Raw genomic sequence first — 9,961 nt, 5'->3', positions numbered from 1 at the left:
TAGCAAATTTTGTCAATGGATACTTACAAAAATAATCTTTATTACATTTTTATTTAATTTGACAGTGTGCATTTGACAACATACCAACCGTTTGTGCTAAACAAAAGGTACCAAATGGATAGCTACATCGGCAACATTTCAAACTAGATGTGGAGTGAGCTTACGGTAAGTTCTTAACTCTATGACACTCACACCTTCTCAAACTCGCTACCCCGGCCGTTGAGCTGAGCCCAGCTGCCAATCCGGGCCACAGGCACCCCTGTAACCGGGGGTCAGTGTGCTGCTAACAGATTAACTTCCTCCACTCTCCAACTGCCTCATACCGGGCTCAAATCAGTGATCCTCTGCTTCGAAACACACGTGGCTGCCCTCCTGGACAACATACGGACCATTTGAGATATACAAACGGTAGGGGAGAGTGGGGTATGTTGAGATGTTTTTTACATTCAGCACTACCTCAAGGGAAATATGTACAAAGATATCTACATATATTTCAAGATGTTGTGTATCCCTGGAAATATGTAAACATAACAGTTTTGAAAACATAGCTGGTGCAAAAAAATGTGGTCTCTTGCTATATGGGGTATGGAGTATATCACACGGGGTAAGTTGAGCAAAGGGACAGGGTAAGTTGATATGCCTTGTGGTAAATGGGTGATGGTGTCCTGTGACAGTGGGTGATGCTGATGGTGAGTCAAAGTTGAATTCATGAAATGGGGGTGTGATGTATTGTATATCTTAAATGCATGCTTACATTCAGATATAAATCTCTCTGTTCAATATCACTTACCCTTCCAGTTCTTAACCAGTTGTCCGGGACAGGGATGTTGTTTCGCTGTGCCAACTCGTAGGCAGCTGGTCCGCGAGATTCTTCATATGTTTATCAAGCTCAGACTCCATGTCTTCAGATAAGACCTTGTGTTCCTCTGCTACTCTGTCATAGTCTCTCTTTCACACAGATACATGTTTGTTTTCTGTTTCGTCAATGTCCCTCTTCAGTGTCATTCTGTCTATTTTTACATCCCTTGCTGGTTCTCGAATGGACTTCTTCCCTTCTCTCACTTCCTTGGCTACTTTCTCTAGAAACTCAAGAGGGGCTAGAACCCTGCTTGTCTTATGTTTATAAATATGGGACATTATGATGTCTGCTCTGTAACAATACATATCTGTAGTTCATATGCATGACACATTGCAAAAATACTATACATGTTATGCATAAACTGACTAAATGAAATCCTCATTTGTATGGGGTATGGTGGCCATTGTCTCAACTTACCCAAGGACAAACATTTTGACTATATTAGCCCACACAGCTACAAGGATGCACTTTCATGCTAGTTGTAGGACCTCATATTGTAGCTCACAGAGACCCCAACTGATGTACAAAAGTATTTTAAATGTATCTACTTTGGTTTAGATAAAAACATCATGAAACCTATAATTCAATCAATTAATTTGACTTGAACATCTGTATTTTGGGCCTAAATTACTTACCACTTTTTCCATGTGGTTTCTTCCTTCACAGACTCCATGAAATGATGACCTCTTTCTAAAAATGTGGTTACATGAGTAATACTATATATGGTTTCCTAGAAACATGGGTGGCTTTGGTTCAACTTACCCCACTCTCCCCTTCTAATTGGATAGCTCTATCAGCTCCATTTCAAACTAGCTGTGGACTAAACTTATGGTACGTTCTTAACTTTACTTACATAATTTCAAACAAAGTAAAGGGATTTATCCAAACAGGGAAAATGTTAGTATGAGAAAATAATGTCCAGTTTAGAGCAAAAGCCTCTCCTTGGTCTTCTGCAATTAGGAAATATTCAGTCTCTCTTTCAGTGACAGGTACTGTAGAAGGGATGGAGGGAGGGAATGTCATTGTTTCCTTTGTATTCAATATTTATCTTCTTGAATTCAATATTTATCTTCTCCCTCAATGAAAATGATGCTGAAGCCACAGCATCTCCATGGCCAGACTACGCCACTGCTTGGAACATGGGAGAAGGCAGATACATTGAGAAGCAACTCATTAACGTACATAACTTAAAAACAATTAGCATAAATTCAATAAAAACAAGGATCAGAGAGAGAGAGAGAGAGAGACATCTCTCAAACATTTGGGTTTCCACACAGACTTTACCTTTCTGAAAATGGCTGTAATGTAGCTCACATCTAAACCCAGACTGTTCCAGGCTTCTCATGTCTGGTGCCTCTTTCCCTTGTGTTTTGGTGAAGATGTGCCGTCCTGCTAGTAGAGTACAATAACATTGGTTAGAGACACCAACTGAGCAGAAATGACTACCAGAACTCATGGTCTTCGGGAGAAGGGCAAACACTACTTACAAAGTCTTTGAAATGAGGTTTGGGAATAATATTCCCCTTCCAATCTAAATGGTTCACGTCTCTGTCGATATCTCCCACACTGTCTACAAATTTCAAACAATATTCACGAGTGTGTGCTTGTGGGATCAGGTAAACACTGAAACACTTAAATACAGAACCAGGTGTGATACAACTTGTCATTAATGAGGCAATTGAGGGGAAAACATAAACCTTGAATCAGAAACCTTGCATTGCAGGAACGTTAGCTAACTACCTGCTGTGCCATGACGGTTCAGAGGCCATAATACAGTCATACAGGGTGGTCACCTCCCTCACAAACCCCAATACAAATGGGAATGCTTCCCTCCAACAAATAATGCTGGGAAAATAACCACTGTATCGTTAGAGGGGAACAGGTCTTGAACCTGCAACTCGGTTGCTCCAGTATCATGTTGTGCACGTCTGTGCCATTAATGATCCAGACCATTTAGGCAGAGCATTCATTCATAACAGGTTTGCTGCCTACAACATTGTAACGTCATTTAGCTTAAACACAATTAGCTAGGTGTAGGGTGTCCAATCAAAAACGCATCTTTTGACCAATGGATAGTTGGTCAATGGTTCAAACCTCATGTCTCTATCATAATCCATTCAATGATTATTGGAGTTTTTACATTTGTAGGAGGCTAGAATTAGGGTGACTAAAACAATAGAGGCCAGAATTAGGGTGACTAAAACAATAGAAGCCAGAATTAGGGTGACTAAAACAATAGAAGCCAGAATTAGGGTGACTAAAACAATAGAAGCCAGAATTAGGGTGACTAAAACAATAGAAGCCAGAATTAGGGTGACTAAAACAATAGAAGCCAGAATTAGGGTGACTAAAACAATAGAAGCCAGAATTAGGGTGACTAAAACAATAGAAGCCAGAATTAGGGTGACTAAAACAATAGAAGCCAGAATTAGGGTGACTAAAACAATAGAAGCCAGAATTAGGGTGACTAAAACAATAGAGGCCAGAATTAGGGTGACTAAAACAATAGAAGCCAGAATTAGGGTGACTAAAACAATAGAGGCCAGAATTAGGGTGACTAAAACAATAGAAGCCAGAATTAGGGTGACTATAACAATAGAGGCCAGAATTAGGGTGACTAAAACAATAGAGGCCAGGAAAAAAAACGTGTTCAAAAATCTGGAAAATTGCATCTGTGAACTAGGCTGGATTCTGTATAAGAACTAACGATACTGGCTACCTGACAGGCTCACTTTCCCGATGAACTTGTCTTCTCGAATCCGCAGGACAAAAAACAATATAGAGGTAAGATGGATATCGATTATGATACATAACATGTAGTATTTTCATATTTTAGTATATACTAAAATATTCATTAGAAATAACTTATATTTTTCGACGATTTCACACAAAAACAGTACATCTCTATGAAATGTCATTGGAGCAATGAGCTCATACCAGCCTTTCATTTTCAAGCCTTTTATACTGAACACAAATATAAAACACAACATGTAAAGTGTTGGTCCCATGTTTCATGAGCTGAAAGAAAAGATCCCAGGAATTTTCCATATGCACAAAAAGCTTATTTCTCTCAAATGTTGGGCACAAATTTGTTTTATTGTTCTATTAGTGAGCATTTCTCCTTTGTCAAGATAATCCATCCACCTGACTGGTGTGGCATATCAAGAAGCCGATTAAACAGCATGATCATTACACAGGCGCACCTTGTGCTGGGTACAATAAAAGGCCACTCTAAAATCTTCAGTTTTGTCACACTACACAATGCCACAGTTGTTTAAAGTTTTGAGGGACCATGCAATTGGCAGGCTGACTGCAGGAATCTCCACCAGAGCTGTTGCCAGAGATTGTAATGTTAATTTCTTTACCACATAAGTTGTTCTTTACCAACATCGTTTTCGAGAATTTGGCAATACGTCCAACCAGCCTCACAACCGCAGAGTCTTGTAGGCGAGCGGTTTGCTGATATCAACGTTGTGAACACAGTGCCCCATGGTGGCTGTGGGATTAAGATATGGTTAGGCATAAGATACGGACAAACGAACACAATTGCATTTTATTGAAGGAAATTTGAATGCACAGAGTTACCGTGATGAGATCCCGAGGTCCATTGTCATGCCATTCATCCGCCTCCATCACCTCATGTTTCAGCATGGTAATCCATGTCGCAACGATCTGTACCTAATCCTGAAAATGTCCCAGTTCTTCCATGGCCTGCATACTCACCAGACATGTCACAAATTGAGCATGTTTGGGATGCTTTGGATCGATGTGTACGACAGCGTGTTCCTGTTCCCGCCAATATCCAGCAAATTCACACAGCCATTGAAGAGGAGTGGGACAACATTCCACAGGCCACAAATAACAGTCTGATCAACTCTATGTGAAGGAGATGTGTCGTGCTGCATGATGCAAATGGTGGTCACACCAGATACGGACTGGTTTTCTGATCCACTCCCCTACTTAAAAAAATAATAATTCTGACCAACAGATGCATATTTGTATTCCCAGTCATGTGAAATACGTAGATTAGGGCCTAATGAGTTTATATAAATTGATTTCCTTATATGAACTGTAACTCAGTAAAATCTTTGAAATCGTTGCAAGTTTCATATATATTTTTGTTCCTAATTCAGCTCATGTCATGATTCTAATTTTCCTTTTTGCGACACGTGTAAACAACTTTGAAGACAATGACCACAAAATGTAAAATACTCAAAGGTTTGGAGAAACCTACAGAGCTCTGTGCTTAAAAGAGTATGTTGATCCACCGTGTGTCAAACTAAGTAACATAATAAAAGAATCCCCATCAAAAAGCCGTCAATTTAAGATGGAGATATCCGCATGATATCCGCATGTCGGCCTTCCGCTATTTTTATGTCGGCCGTCCGCATCTGTGTGAAAGTGGCAGAGCTGCAGTGCTGTTTGTCAGAGGAGGAGACATCTCGAGAATCGGTCTTCTCACGAAAACGCCAGTTTTGCTCTGCTACCCCCACGGGACTCATCTTTAGTTTATACCGCCAATGTGCCAACTTCTGTCTGTGGTGCCTGAACCATTTGGGCTACATGACCCCACTACTCTCACCAACATGATGGTGTTCTCCGTTTTGCTCTACAATAATCACAAGTGTCATACCAGGTATAAAAAAATGACTACAGAGGTAGTTTTGTAACAACAAAACATTTTTGTTAAATATGTGTCCAAAAAACTAAATTATTTCCTGAGCTTTCTTATATCTCCTAGATATAGGACAGAGAATTCAAAACCTTACTCCTTATGATTTTGGGGGGGCTGTCTGTTTTGCCATTTAATGAATGTGTTTTTCAATTTGTTTCTATGAGCTACAGTACTACAGTCCAAATGTAATACTTTAAAATGTGATTACCTACAGGGGTCCTAAAATAGCTAAATGATTCATACATAAAACAATTCCATATGCTGTGTTAGAGAAAGACGCCTCTGAACGATTAAGAACATGAATAAACATATTTGTCTTGGTAAAATGTATTTTATAACACAAGGAAGTTACATTTCATCATCACAGTGCGTTTTAACCCTTTGAGCAGTGGGTGGACACCACCCCCTCCCCACACAGTCCCTGCTGGCAATGCTAACTAACAACAGTAGCTTTGAAGCTGCTTTACAGCAATATGCACAGCAAAACAACACATACGATAAGCAGAGGAACAACACTTTTGGAAACGGTGGGATTTATCTAGCTAGCTGGTTAAACATCTAGCTTAGCTAGCTGCTTTTACATGTGTGAACGTCAACATTTGTGGGAAATGAACCAACTTTTCCTTTCTTTTCCAGTGTCCCAGCCAACATGAACTGAAAAACATAAGTCCCCAGTGAAATTTGTAAAAAAAAAAAAAAAAAACTATTAAAAGTTGGAAATGCGTCTGTATTAGCAATACACGAAAACCTAAATGTTTTTTCATAAACTATTTAAAGCCATTATTAGGCCTACCTGTGACCCAGGAAGTACTTATTTATATATTTAATTGTTTGCAATTTTCGTTATGACACCACACGGCTAGAAATCAACACCACAAGTGAAAATGAGTGGTACAAACCAAATGACTTGCGGTGCATCAGTACCGCAAAAGGTTAGTCAATAACGAATAATGTAAGTTTGTTGGGCTGGCGAAAAACAACCTCAAACCGCAGCGCAGCATTCACAGGCTAGAGTCGGAAGGTGAATGACATAACTTTGCCACCCCCTATGCCCCGTAACTCTCAGCAGGGTGAATTTGGTCAAGGCTCCACAACTGACAGTGAGCTGAGACATATTGAGGAAGCTGCTGCTGATGAAGATCATTATGTTTTAATGGTAGTTACTGTTTACGAGGCTGATAAGTTAGCTATGGACAACAACGTATACCAAATATTGAGAACACTAATAGCCTCACAGGGACCACCTTAAGTAGAACAACATATTACAATGACTTCCCAAGCCTTGACAGCTCATCAGCAAAGGTAACTTAATACTAATTTGAGTGTCCCGAATTTACGTTTACTATGTTATGTCTAGTCTATAAAACCAGGCTGAGTTGACAGGTAAATTGCAACACATGTATCTTAAGTGTTTGAACAGGGCGGAGGTAAGGATATAAGACATGTTTGAACAGGGCGGAGGTAAGGATATAAGACATGTTTGAACAGGGCGGAGGTAAGGATATAAGACATGTTTAAACAGGGCGGAGGTAAGGATATAAGACATGTTTAAACAGGGCGGAGGTAAGGATATAAGACATGTTTGAACAGGGCGGAGGTAAGGATATAAGACATGTTTGAACAGGGCGGAGGTAAGGCTATAAGACATGTTTGAACAGGGCGGAGGTAAGGATATAAGACATGTTTGAACAGGGCGGAGGTAAGGATATAAGACATGTTTGAACAGGGCGGAGGTAAGGATATAAGACATGTTTGAACAGGGTCTTCTCTGACATTTCCATTCCTTGTCCACCACGGAGCGCCCAGTCACTGCAGAGGCGGGCACTATGGAGGTCCAGGCACATCTTCTTCACTCCTCAGGTGTTGGTGAACGACCTGTCTCGAGACACCTGCCCCACTCTGCTGGTCAGGTGTGTGGCGATTGACGAGGCTAGGGAATCACGCCTATTGCCAGGTATCTATCCTAGCACCAGTGGAGGCTGATGGGAGGAGCTATAGGAGGACGAGCTCATTGTAATGGCAGGAATGGAACGAAGTCAAACATGTTGTTTCCATGAATTCCAATTCTGCCTTTACAATGAGCCCATACTCGTATAGCTTCTCCCATCAGCCTCCACTGCTATGGTCTTATATATTTTTCCTGGTTCTTTGCAGAATGTTGACCCGGAGTCATACAAAATTGCGTGTTTCTCTAACTCCAACGATTAATCCACGGATAAAAGGGGAAACCTAGTTAGTTTTTAGTTATCTTTGATGAATCTCTCCTGGGTTTGTATGCTCGTATTAAAGGAACCCTGCATTAAAGGAGTGGCCTCCCTTTTGACCCTGGGACATGACATTTGTTTTGGTATCCCTCCATCTTGTGGCTGAAATTTGTCATTGCAGGATTTTTTTTTTTTCTTCTTCGCTTCTTGGAAGTACATTTTCCTTCTGTGTGACAAAAATCTACATCCCAGGGTGCACTGGACACTCTTAATGACAGTTGTGGCTGTTTCGCCTTTGTGCTGTTGTCTGTGCCCTATAATGTTTGTACCATGTTTTGTGCTGCTGCCATGTTATGTTGCTACTATGTTGTTGTCATGTGGTGTTGCTGCCTTGCTATGTCGTTGTCTTATAGGTCTCTCTTTATGTAGTATTGTGGTGTGTTTTGTCATATTTTTTTTTATCCCAGCCCCCGTCCCTGCAAGAGGCCTTTTAGTAGGCCGTCATTGTAAATAAGAATTTGTTCTTAACTGACTTGCCTAGTTAAATAAATTAAATCAATTGCTTGTAAGTGCAAATTAGTTCACAGTGCGCTGAAGTGCTCACTCATTAGAGACTAATCCCTGGAGTGGAGGCCTCTGTACAGTAGCTCCCATCTCACTATTCTGTCTTAAATGGCTGGAGTAGTAGAATGCTTTGGCTCGAGAGCAAAGTCCCAATCCAGCAATTACAAGTGTCCTATAAAATTCACCATGTGGAGAACTTGGATGGATTCACGGAATCCAGACATTAAAACATAATTCAACAATATTCAAAATTGTATTGAAATCAACTAAATCTATTGAATTTATTCAAGTGTTTTAATTTGTCCAAGATTATCATAAGACATTAACAAAATGCATCAGTGATTCGTATTGCCCGTGTTTGTGAGTTTTGTGTAGCAGTAAGCAATAATGCTAATCGTCTTCTGGTAGATGGAAAGGCTTTTCTCGGTTAAACGCTTACTACAAGCATAGCCTACCTGGCAGAATGATGATCATGATTATTTGTAACAATCAATACATCAATCAATAATATCATGATTATTTGCATAAATTCTGTGACGATTTGTTTAGTAAGCTCTGCAATCACGTTTTCTACAGAAACACCACTAACCAAACAAGTGTTTGACTGGTGCACAGTTTAATTAAAGGGTATCTACAACCAAATATTACAATGTTTGATTTGACCCAGACTTCAAATGTGGTCACCCGATGTGGTTTAAGCATTGTGGGGGGGAGGGGAATTTAGAGTAAAACCTTAAACTAAAATGGAGAAGATGTTATAGGGCTATAAACTACTCCTCAACCACTGTCAACAGCCATCAAGCCACTGGAGCTGAAGTGACTGGTTGCTAGGGGAATCGGATAAATTAATTCTCAGCCAGGAGGAGACTGGACCCTTGTGGTGCTGCTGAACAACAGGCCCTAGTTAGTGCACCAACTCTAGTCTGAAGTACTGCATTTCTTAACACCCTGACCAAACCGGCCACGCAGTTGTATGCGCCATCATGCGCATGTTGATTTTTGTCCATCTACACCAGATGTGATCATGACACGCAGGTTGAAATACTAAAACCAACTATGAATCAATTATATTCATTTCGGGAAAGGTCGAAACACACAAAACATTCAATAGACTTTTAGCTATCTAAGTTTGACTCGGGAGATGAACGCTGGGTTGTTATTTAACCCAACACGCCTATGGTCCAGTGGAGGCAGGAGGGAGGTACTATACAACGGGCTCATTGTAATGGCTGAAATGGAATAGATGGAACGGAGTCAAACATGTTGTTTCCATATGTTTGTGTTTGATACCGTTCCATTAATTCCATTCCAGCCATTACAATGAGCCCGTCCTCATGTAGCTCCTCCCACCAGCCTCCACTGCTATGGTCTTTATATATATTTTTCCTGGTTCTTTGCAGAATGTTGACCCGGAGTCATACAGAGTTGTGTGTTTCTCTACTCCAGCGATAAAAGAGGAAACCTAGTTTAGTTATCTTTGATGAATCTCTTTGTATGCTCGTGAAAACCAATGCGATAGGATAGGCGGGACGTGCTTCTGCACCTGCATTGCTTGCTGTTTGGGGTTATAGGCTGAGTTTCTGTACAGCACTTTGATATCAGCTGATGTAAAAAGGGCTATATAAATACATTTGATTTTTGAGTCTAGCTTCTCAAATA

This window comes from Oncorhynchus gorbuscha, linkage group LG17 (genome assembly GCF_021184085.1).
Source record: "Oncorhynchus gorbuscha isolate QuinsamMale2020 ecotype Even-year linkage group LG17, OgorEven_v1.0, whole genome shotgun sequence".
NCBI lineage: Eukaryota > Metazoa > Chordata > Actinopteri > Salmoniformes > Salmonidae > Oncorhynchus > Oncorhynchus gorbuscha.
The sequence above is the reverse complement of the archived record's forward strand: the minus strand, read 5'-3'. Positions refer to the sequence as shown.